This window comes from Salmo salar, chromosome ssa20, assembly GCF_905237065.1.
Source record: "Salmo salar chromosome ssa20, Ssal_v3.1, whole genome shotgun sequence".
Lineage (NCBI taxonomy): Eukaryota > Metazoa > Chordata > Actinopteri > Salmoniformes > Salmonidae > Salmo > Salmo salar.
Window position 1 is genome coordinate 48,344,485 of NC_059461.1, and position 9,655 is coordinate 48,354,139.

Here is a 9,655-nt window from a genome sequence, read left to right on the forward strand (position 1 = left end):
CCAATCTTGGTGTTCTCTGGCAAATGCCAAACGTCCTGCACGGTGTTGGGCTGTAAGCACAACCCCCACCTGTGGACGTCGGGCCCTCATACCACCCTCATGGAGTCTGTTTCTGACCGTTTGAGCAGACACATGCACATTTGTGGCCTGCTGGAGGTCATTTTGCAGGGCTCTGGCAGTGCTCCTCCTGCTCCTCCTTGCACAAAGGCGGAGGTAGCTGTCCTGCTGCTGGGTTGTTGCCCTCCTACGGCCTCCTCCACGTCTCCTGATGTACTGGCCTGTCTCCTGGTAGCGCCTCCATGCTCTGGACACTACGCTGACAGACACAGCAAACCTTCTTGCCACAGCTCGCATTGATGTGCCATCCTGGATGAGCTGCACTACCTGAGCCACTTGTGTGGGTTGTAGACTCCGTCTCATGCTACCACTAGAGTGAAAGCACCGCCAGCATTCAAAAGTGACCAAAGCATCAGCCAGGAAGCATAGGAACTGAGAAGTGGTCTGTGGTCCCCACCTGCAGAACCACTCCTTTATTGGGGGTGTCTTGCTAATTGCCTATAATTTCCACCTGTTGTCTATTCCATTTGCACAACAGCATGTGAAATGTATTGTCAATCAGTGTTGCTTCCTAAGTGGACAGTTTGATTTCACAGAAGTGTGATTCACTTGGAGTTACATTGTGTTGTTTAAGTGTTCCCTTTATTTTTTTGAGCAGTGTATTTTGGTTCATTCATCCCTGTTTTCTCATCTGAGTCTGCTCTTGGGTTCCCCGGTGTCGCTCCATGTAACCGGAGATGCACTGCAGTACTTAATGCAGCTGGTCCAGGGACACATTATTACATTTCTATTAGTCACATGTCTGTGGAACTTGTTCAGTTTATGTCTCAGTTGTTGAAACTAGTTATGTTCATACAAATATTTACACATGTTAAGTTTGCTGAAAACAAACGCAGTTGACAATGAGAGGACGTTTCTTTTTTTGCTGAGTTTAGTACATTCTATGGATGGTCTTAAACTATAGTAATTTATGTTTGAGATTTTATGAACATGACGGGGCATTCTAACATATGCGTCCATTCATCATAAATTGCGTCTCCCAGTTCTTCCTCACATTTTTGTTTTACATGTTTTGTGTCATCGGGAAAAGCCTCAATCAACCCTTGATGCAGTTTGGAAATCAACTTTAGAGGTTTGTTAGACTGCCTTAAAATAATTTAAAGCTTCTTGCTTGTCCAGTGTTTGCTGCACAGAGGAAATATTGTTTTATCTGCAAGAATTCACCTCCGCTCCCTCACAGACTGGTCTTCCCTGGCTGACTGACCCTGCTGAGACCCCTGTCACCATCTGATCCTACTCAGATGAGGCATGACAAAGAATTACATTGGTGTACATTTATACATGATATTATCCATGAATAGAATCAATGGTTCAACAATTGAAATGACCATTATTCCCTAATAGCTAAAGTTAGTGCGCTAGCTAGCTAACCTTAGCTAACTTTTGGCTAGCTCTGCTAGCTTATGGTACATCATCAAATTTACTTCTGTTGAAACGGGACAAAACAATGGCTACAAAACATTTCCATACACACAACAGCTGTTAGATACTGCTACCTGTCAGATACTGTAGCTAGAGGCTAGCTAGAGCTAAACCAGCTGTGGTAGCTACTAACTTGCTAACTAGTTACTAGTACAGTAGTTCAGTCACTTCAGTCGAGAGGGGATGAAATATTAGCTAACATAACATGGCAGTTACACTACTAACGCCGCACTGGGAAAAAAAAAAATAATAATTCTGTCAAACCTTGCCAGCTAGATCAGCTAACTAAAGAGTAGCCACTTTCTGCTCTGCTTGTTGGTACAACTCAGAGAAAACTCGCAACACAGACAGAAGCTGCCTATGGTCATCTCTTCCGTGGTGGTCCTATACACCAGCCTTTCAGAAGCTTTGCCTTCACACAGCATGTCTGCATGCTCTGTGCAGACCTAAATCCAGCCAGCTAAAACCGGAAAACAGCCTACCCAACCGCTCTGAGCAGTGGCGGTTCTAGACCATTTCAATTGGGGGGGCCAAGCTGGGGGCAGTTGTACTGTTAGAGGGGCCAGTTACATTAGATGTTATTGTTGTCATGTCGTTTTCTTCACTGCATTGCAGGAATTAGCAGGCAAAAGACCATGTTCCGCGTTGCCACTGTCTAATAACGGAACTAAAAAAAAGAACGATAGCAAAAATTAGTTATGTAAAAATTATTTCATACTCCACATTTAGGGGGGCCACAAGGGGGTCCAAAATGTTGTCACAGGGGCACTGGCCCCTGGTGTAGGTCGTGACCAGTTGGATGGCAGGTCCAGCTCTAGGGTGTTCTAGAAACATCCGTGAGTTTACTTTCAGCTTGATTTAACCATGTCTGATTGTAGCCCTTTGATCTAAATCTTTCTAGAAGTTCATCCTTTCTTCCCGTACGTCCAGGATGTCTAGTCCTCCCTCGTCATGTTCAATAGTGAAGTGCAGGTGTCCTGTAATGGAATTCAGAAATTGGTGAAAGGACATTAGCGACTTTAGGTCACCCTTGTACACAACAAAATCGTCATCAATGTAGAGATTCCAAATGACCAGGTTCTCCGGAAAAAAAGGGTTGGACGTCATTGGACGTCTCATTTAGAATGTGAGCTTTTTCAACATACCCGAGGTGTGGGTTAGCGAAGTTCGGTGCCATCCTTGTGCCCATGGCAGTCCCGCTACACTGCCGGAAGTAGGCATCGTCGAACTTGAAGTAGGTTTTGGTGAGCACCAAACTCATGAGTTCAGCTAGAAGAGGGTGGGTTGGGATCTGTTCAAGTCAAGGAAATGGACACAGCGTTCAATTCCTAATTCATGAGGAATGACTGCGGACAGGGACTGAACATCAAAAGACACTAAGAGACACTGCTGGTATCTCAATGTCAGTCAATAGTTTTAGAAAGTCACCTGTGTCTTTGAGATGAGAATGCAGAGTTGAGACAATTGGTTTCAGGTGATGGTCGACATAGAGTGTGATGTTTTCAGTTATGCTCCCAATCCCTGACACTTCTTGTTTACACATGGATGGAGCTTACTAGCTCACTAACTGTTGTCCAAACCAGTTATTTATTTATTTAATATTAAAACATACAATCTACTTGCCGTGAAGCCGCTCAACATTTACATTAGATTCAGTCATCTAACAGACTCCCATCCAGAGCAACGCACTGAAGCAACCAGGGTCAACGCCCCGCTCCAGGGCACGTAGACAGATCTCCCACAAGGTCAAAAACGGGGAACCCAAACCAGCGACCTATCGGCCACCGGCCCAAGCTCCCAACCAACCAGCCCTCCAAGATCCGCCCCCCCCACAGTTCCTCGAGAGCTGCCGCTCAACACAGTTTAAGATTAATGTTATGCTTTTTCAGCCATTCTTGAACCTGAGACCAGAAACAGGCTACCTGAGGGGCAATACCAAACCAGTTGTTAGACCTCTTTGCCTAAGCTTTTGATGTTTTTTGTTGTTATTCATAGTTTTGCTTAGCCCTGTTCTTTATTTTCCAATACCCAACATATATTATATAGTAATGGTTGTAAATCAATTACGCCTACTGTAGTTGAAAAAATCTTGCCCAGTTTTCCAATTGTTCTTTATTGGTTACACTTCTGTATTTCATCACTAGGTGGAAACATTGACCATAGTACCCCACCTGTATGGTCTACTGCACCATCTCTCATTAGCATCACCAGCTGAAGAGTTCTCCCTAATTGTCTTCCTCATGCCCTATATGAACTCGTCCATTCCCTTTATGATTATTCTGAAGAAAGCCATTAAATGCCAAAACGTAAATGTTTTAAAAGTAATACAACTAAGAATTTGTAATGGTGAGAGAGCGTTGCGCCTTTTCCTTTCCAATGATTTTTACACATTTTTAGGTTACACCTCGACTCGTGTGTTGAGCACCCTCTACTTCTTACCAACGTTAATGGTCATTTTTTGTCATACCTGTGGTATATAGTATGATATAACACAGATTTCTGCCAATCAGCATTCAGGGCTCGAACCACTCTGTTTGTAGGCTAATTGTAAATAAATCCCTTATGTGGATGTGCATAACTATAGATACATCCAACAGGAGAGTTTCAGGGATGAAAACTGAACAGAGGATCTTGAAATCTCTATGCAAGAAACACTAGGAGGAACTTTAAAAAAAATGAATGTTAGGCAATTGTATGGAAATTGTGACTTTACTATGTGCTACATGTTAAGTCTACAAACCGTTATAAATGGCCTATTTGGGAGAATTACTAGTCATTTCAATAGCCATAGGCTAGGCCTATTAACTAAAATCTGGATTTATGATTGTAATTAAACTTTGGAATTGATTAACTAGATGCAGGTAGCCTACAGCCACTGATAGGCCTAGATCTCATTTCAGATAACATACAGTAACCAAATGAACGATTTAGCAGCTTTCTACATTTAAATAGACTAACTAATGTATTCAACATGAATAGCGAGGCAATTTCAAAATAGGAAGTGCTTCTGTTGCCCTGCTGGAAAGGCTATTGAGGATGGGGTCATAATTTGAATCACTGAATCATATATGAATAATATTGATATGAACTGAACAGGCCTGTGCGACAAGCATAAGCCTGTAGCAAAATCTGATTGACTGTTACCTTCAATCTAATGCATTCTAATAACAGCTGATCCGCAATTGCGATAGAACTGTGACCATGATCACAATTGATAACTTCCAATTTCATTAACTAAACATGGCCATTAATAATTGCACAATAACACAAGGCTACAACAACAAGAAACTTAAGTTATAGGCTATTTATTAAAACGGTTGCCAGCTCCAGGTAGGCCACTGATTTATTTATTTGCAATGGTATCATCATTTCAACAATATTTATTGTATCAAATGGTAGACTACAGCCTACATAGGCATACACGTCAACAGGCTATTTGATGGCCAACATATAGAAATGTGGGCTATCATTCTCCACATTTAATGTCAGCTGTATTGTGGACTTTTTCCCATAATAGAAGCACGCGAGGTAGTTCCATAACCTTATTTAGAGTCATTAAAACGTATACAACATTTCAAATTTCCACTGAGCATGCGTAAAACCCTTCGCTTGCTATGGTTTTCCATAAGAAAAGTTGACATTAGAAGGCAGATTAAACCACCTCCATCGAATTGATCTAATGCTCCTGAAGTCGTTTTCCTGTGCTCTGTCGCCATTATGTCTTGATACGCATCAGTTCTAGCGCGGTAATGTTTTATGGAAAAAGGGTTGGAAATAGGTATCCGTAATGACAACCTAAATAGCCTACCTACAAGAGCATGCTGCTCTCTCCTCTCACTCATGTGACTCAGTTTCAACACACACACACACCCCTCTGGCCCTCCCCCACTCAGAAACAGGTTGCTTCACTGCTTGACAGTCAGCCGCAGCAAGTCCCAGTGAAATGTATATATTTAAAGAACAATGCCGTGGCGGCCGCTGAGCAAATTAGAAGAAGCCCCAAAAAAACCTGCGACCAACTCATTTTCACAAGCGACATAGTTTTCAGAGTAGCCCAAATGTCGGAAAACCGCGGCCATGGTAACCCAGCAAGCACAGTGGATCTGAGCCGATCCCGACTGAGAGTCGGGGCACTCGGCTGAGAGTCAGACTCTGCGGGTGCCATGTGGCCCGCCTTCGGCAGTATTACTTATGGCTTGGATGCGGGGATTGAGCTCAGGCCGAATTCCCGAGTGAGTTATCTGGCCCAAACCGGTTGTCGCTACTCTCTGGCAGATGATTACAATTGATGATTAACATTTCATTATTTATTTATTTTCCCATAAAATGGTAGTTGAAATACAAATGATACGCAAGACAAACTAAATTTAGATTTCAGCTTTGAAAGTCACATCTACGGTGGACCACCACCTGCACTCGAGCAAATCTACTTCAACCTGACTACCAGTGCACACGTTATTGAGGCACTTGGTATTCCAACTGTCATAAACTGTCACTAGAACTCATCAAGACGGTTGGATAGACAACATAAACGAACTCACTTCTGTACATCACGCTGGTCCGTACAATTGACCTTATTTTAGCGCCCCAAAAACGTAATACTTCCAGATCAACTGTAATATCAATACCATTGTAAAGCACAATTTCTCCCCTTTCCAACAAAATCAATGAGACCTTCATGATGCCCATCTCTGCATGATTCAAGAAGGCAATGAGCTCCATCGGGTCTTTTTAAAAATGGCGGGTGGGGAAGCTAAACCTATTGCGTGATAGTGAGGAGAGATGTCGTGTGGGGAAACGGCTTTTTTCACTCGATCTGTCCAACTTATCACCTTATCGCCTCTAAAATGTAAGTAAAACACTATCAAGAGTTTGTGTCGAATTTGAATCGGGTTTTTGGGGCGGTGCTAAAGTGATCTTCAGAAGTAAACAGCGGCTTTTGAGAGTCATGATAGCTTGCAGTGATGACGCAAAAAATGACAATGTATCCTTACCCTGTCCCTTTCTTGTTTTTAAACTGTGAGAGAAGTGCTTACACCTGGTGGAGAGAGGCTGTAAAGACAGAATTAGTTGCTTTATGCGTGCTGTACGTTACGCCATGACACGTCACTTTTTTCAACTCTTCTCCAATACTATAGCGCCATTACCAATCAACGCTTGAATAGAAACCTAGTTCACACCCCAATGTTGATGTCAACATAGTCGCTAGTCCAGTGACATCAGTGTTGTCAATTTAGCGATTTTGTCGCTATATTTAGCGAGTATTCAGACCCTCTAGCGACATATTTTCAAAAAAGTGACTAGCGACAGATCTAGCGACTTTTTTCTGGTGTTATTGGAGACTCTGGCGTGAAAGTACGTATCGTTCTTACTCTTATCAAGGAACAGCGGGTGTGGCGGGTGTGCCCCACCCCCGTCCCAAAGCACTCACAGGCGGCCCAGTCCTATCGCTGCAGTCAGAGCAGGAGATGTTCACCCCTCCGCGTCCAGACTGTAAATGAATCACGCATGCGGGAAGCCGCCGCTGGCTGATCCCGCCCTGGCTTACATTTAAAAGAAAAAACAATTAACCTGAATTCGGGCCAGACTAGTTACCATCATTTTCTCACATTGTTCTTGTTGGTCCATTTAGATTGTTTATGTATATTGTATACAAAAAACATTTCTGGTTAAAAATGTTCATGTTTTACTGGGGCGGCAGCATAGCCTAGTGGTTCGACTAATAACTGAAAGGTTGCAAGATCGAATCCCTGTGCTGGCAAGGTAAAAATCTGTGTTCTGCGCCTGAACAAAGCAGATGAATCGCCCACTGTTCCTAGACTGTCATTGAAAATAAGAATTTGTTCTTAACTGGCTTGCCTAGTTAAATAAAGGTTAAAAAAATGAACTGTGACTCGTTGTAGGCTCCTAAAAGTGGATTATACGGTTAAAAACCAAACTGAAAACTAAACAAAAAAAAAACCCAAAAAGTGAAAAAAACGAACAGAAGAACAGAAGAAAGTTCATTTGTAGTTCTAAACATATTTAGGGTGTTTTTTACTCACTGTTTGTCTCTCCCACGACTTTATTCCTCTCTCCTACAGCGTCCATCACAATTACATGCACATGGCCAATTATGCAAATTAGGCGATGATGTCATTTAGTGACTTTTAGGACAGCCAATAGCTACTTTCCTTACTGAGGAGTTGGCAACACTGGTCACTACAGTCCCATTAGTTTTCTTTGTAGCCTCGTTTGAATGTCGCGGTTGCGCACATTTGTATGGAATGGGGTTAGTTTAAGTTACCCCTTTTGTTAAGACGGAAACAAAATAGCTAGCCAGCTCATTAGTTATTTTGTGACAGTTCTAACGTTAAAGGTAATCTATTTATTATATTTTGTTTGTGGTATTGTTTGCTAAATGGTCTGGTAAAATTATCGGGAAGTCAGAGTACGTTCACGTTATGTGTTTCTGTGATTGTGTTTACAATATAATGTTAAACTTCAACAGTAAATCATATTTCTTATCCAATTTGGACATTAAGTAACTGGGTAATTTTTGTAATAAGTTATTTTACTGCCGCCTTTACTACCAGTGTGAAAAGGCTGGTTAACAGAGGCCTAACGTTAATTTAGAGGACTGAGTAGTATATCGACACATAAAACGACTAATCTTAACGTTAAGGGATTTCTAACATGTTTCAAGGCCAGTTTCATAATCAGCAATCAGATTGTGTTCTCTGTGATGTTAATTTACAGCAAACTGTTAACCAACCTCTTCTAATTAATCAAGGTGAGTGTTCCCTGAAAATGACAATTCTGCGGATGTTAATGCAGTCACTTTGACACCTAAACATTTCTGCTCTGTCACTCAAGCCTGCTAGCTAATTCCAGCAGTAGCCCCAGCTCTTCCTCCTGCCAGCTATACAGCCAACAAAGGTGATTAAGGTTCCTAAGAATTAATATTCATGCAAGTCGCTGCCCTTTAGTAATTCAGTTCATCAATGTGTGTTTTAGAGCTCCGGCCCTCAGTCAGACAGAAATGACTGAGAAGTATTCAGAGTATAGTGTGACTTCAAACATCCGGCGAAGGCTACTGCAAATGTCTCAAGATTTCTGACATCTATCCAACAAGAGCAGTCTACACTTAATGCAGAAAATGCTGCTGTTCCTCAGACATTTTATATGTCCAAAGAGGCCGCTGAGGAAATGTTCAGTGGTCAGGACTTTGAGGATGAACTGTTTGTGGATGCTTTGATGGACACAAGGCTCCAAAATTGTTTGCAGCATGGAGAAGATCATTTTCGCCTTGTGCGACCAAAGCTAATAATTACAACAGATGAAAGGTGTTGTATCGACCTAATGGATTCATAGGCTGGCAGAGCTCACAACAGACTTGCGTGCACAAGGGTACTGAACAAAAATATAAGCGCAACAATTTAAACGATTTTACGGAGTTACAGTTCATATAAATTAATCAGTCAATTGAAATAAATGAATTAGGCCCTAATCTATAGATTTCACATGACTGGGAATACAGATATGCATCTGTTGATCACAGATACCTTTAAAAAAAAAAGGTAACTGGTGTGACCACCATTTGACACATCTCCTCCGCATAGAATTGATCAGGCTGTTGATTGTGACCTGTGGAATGTTGTCTAACATGCTGACCAGACCGGATACGTCGCGCGCGCGAGCGTCGCAAAATAAATTTAGAAATCCATGTTATTCAATTATTGCACCCACACTGCTTGATTGCGCCAACGAGCGTCTGCGTTGCCAAGGGCTAAAATAGAAGTCCTTTTTATTTCTGACTCAGATCGCGCTGCAAGTCCTGTCTCTCCCATCTCCTCATTGGTTTATAGAAGCAGGTACCCCCGTGCCATCTCCTCATTGGTTATACCCACATGGGTGATTGAAAGACTAAATGTTTTGCCGGTCGTCGTGGTAATACTATGAAAGTGTAGATGCAAATCACCATATAAATTCAAAGATGAAAAAGCCTGGAAGGAGGAAAGATGACTAGAAACGATTCGGTTGGCCGTTTTATGTGTGGATTAATTGTCGGAGTAGAGGACCTTGTGCATTTCAGGTAAAATAACAACTCAATGTTTATATCCCAGGACAAATTAGC

The 9,655-nt window shown here is 42.1% G+C and overlaps 2 long non-coding RNA genes across 3 annotated transcripts; one reads left to right on the forward strand and one right to left on the reverse strand.

Annotated features, from left to right (window-relative positions):
• Positions 1-639: 639 nt before the first annotated feature.
• On the reverse strand, positions 640-7,626 carry LOC123729240 (uncharacterized). 2 transcript variants are annotated; one of them, XR_006760957.1, is made up of 3 exons: positions 7,584-7,626; positions 2,685-2,830; positions 640-2,516 (listed from the first exon to the last, which is right to left on the reverse strand). It is a non-coding gene; the product is annotated as an uncharacterized lncRNA (long non-coding RNA). The 2 variants fall into 2 exon arrangements; XR_006760956.1 differs by lacking the exon at positions 7,584-7,626 and adding an exon at positions 6,912-7,147.
• Positions 7,627-7,734: 108 nt separating this feature from the next.
• LOC123729330 (uncharacterized) lies at positions 7,735-9,019 on the forward strand. The gene is made up of 4 exons (XR_006761095.1): positions 7,735-7,897; positions 8,278-8,311; positions 8,395-8,457; positions 8,536-9,019. It is a non-coding gene; the product is annotated as an uncharacterized lncRNA (long non-coding RNA).
• The last annotated feature ends 636 nt before the right edge of the window (positions 9,020-9,655 follow it).